Source organism: Austrofundulus limnaeus, unplaced genomic scaffold, assembly GCF_001266775.1.
Source record: "Austrofundulus limnaeus strain Quisiro unplaced genomic scaffold, Austrofundulus_limnaeus-1.0 Scaffold907, whole genome shotgun sequence".
Classification (NCBI taxonomy): domain Eukaryota; kingdom Metazoa; phylum Chordata; class Actinopteri; order Cyprinodontiformes; family Rivulidae; genus Austrofundulus; species Austrofundulus limnaeus.
Genome location: NW_013953309.1, coordinates 190139 through 192130, shown reverse-complemented (window position 1 = coordinate 192130; position 1992 = coordinate 190139).

The window sequence follows — 1992 nt, the reverse complement described above, 5'->3', positions numbered from 1 at the left end:
GTTATTTATTTTTTTAAAGATAAACTGGAGTTATTTATTTTTTAAAGATAAACTGGAGTTATTTATTTTTTTAAAGATAAACTGGAGTTATTTATTTTTTAAAGATAAACTGGAGTTATTTATTTTTTAAAGATAAACTGGAGTTATTTATTTTTTAAAGATAAACTGGAGTTATTTATTTTTTAAATATAAACTGGAGTTATTTATTTTTTAAGATAAAATGGAGTTATTGTGTTTATAGGATTGTTTCAGGGTAAAAGTCTTGTTTTTATGAAGCAGATGTTGTTGGTCTTCAGACAGATGTTTCCTGCAGGTGACTCCATGTGATCAGATCAGCTGTCAGTCAGTGACAGCAGTGTGGGCGGAGCTTTGCAGGTAAATAAACTCTGAGGCTCACTGGGTGGGTGGGGGGACACGGGGGACACTTTGAACAGAACGTTTGACTTTCTGCCAAAACTCTGCAGAAACAAACAGCTGAGCTTTTTCTTCTTCCTCCAGATGTTTGAATATTTGATCCTGCTGATTGTTGGTAAAATGAAGGACTCACTTTCAGTTTCTTCAACAAATTTCTACTCATTTCAGCAGTCTGTCGTTATAATCCAGGTTCCCAACAAATGTGTTTTGAGCATCAGGAGCATCTGGTTTACCTGTAAAGTCACTGGTGAACATGCATCTGGCATCTGGAAACTGAGCAGTGCCTCTGGCACATTTCCAGCTGTGAGGTTTGAAGCAGTGCACACACGTCGTGAGTGTTTTCCGTGGGTGGGACACGTCCAAACCGTCCGATGTACGAGTTGAAAAATCTGAACTTTTGCTGCTCGACACGTTGCATCAACCAATCAGAGAGACTCTGCTCAGCGACGTACTGGTGACGAGCTGGAAACACCAGAAGTCCAGGAAATCAGATCACAGAAACAATGGAGGACAAACTGATAGTCCGATCATTTATGATCATTCCAGTGTTCTTTATCCTGACTTTACCTGGAGGAGGATTGGTGAGGAAGTCAGTATGTTTGGTAAGTTATCCAAACAAGTTCCTCCCCTCGAGCGTCTAAAGAAGTGCATCTACTGTATGTTCACATGAAATGTGTCTGTCCTCACTGGACACCAGCATCATGGTGCCTGAGCTTTGAGATTTCTGGAGGCGTGAAACGCGTTTGGTGTGAACGTAGCAACCGTCTTTCAACAGTCTTTCAACAGTTTTTCAACAGTCTTTCAACAGTTTTTCAACAGTCTTTCAACAGTTTTTCAACAGTCTTTCAACAGTTTTTCCACAGTCTTTCAACAGTCTTTCAACAGTCTTTCAACAGTCTTTCAACAGTCTTTCAACAGTCTTTCAACAGTTTTTCCACAGTCTTTCAACAGTCTTTCAACAGTCTTTCAACAGTCTTTCAACAGTCTTTCAACAGTCTTTCAACAGTCTTTCAACAGTTTTTCCACAGTTTTTCCACAGTCTTTCAACAGTTTTTCAAAAGTCTTTCAACAGTTTTTCAACAGTCTTTCAACAGTTTATCAGCAGTTTTTCAACAGTCTTTCCACAGTCTTTCCACAGTCTTTCCACAGTCTTTCAACAGTCTTTCAACAGTCTTTCAACAGTCTTTCAACAGTTTTTCAACAGTTTTTCAACAGTCTTTCAACAGTTTTTCAACAGTCTTTCAACATTTTTTCAACAGTCTTTCAACAATTTTTGAACAGTCGTTCAACAGTCGTTCAACAGTTTTTCAACAGTCTTTCAACAGTCTTTCAACAGTCTTTCAACAGTCTTTGAACAGTCGTTCAACAGTTTTTCAACAGTCTTTCAACAGTCTTTCAACAGTCTTTCAACAGTCTTTGAACAGTCGTTCAACAGTTTTTCAACAGTCTTTCAACAGTCTTTCAACAGTCTTTCAACAGTCTTTCAACAGTCTTTCAACAGTCGTTCAACAGTTTTTTAACAGTCTTTCAACAGTTTTTGAACAGTCTTTCAACAGTTTTTCAGCAGTTTTTCAACAG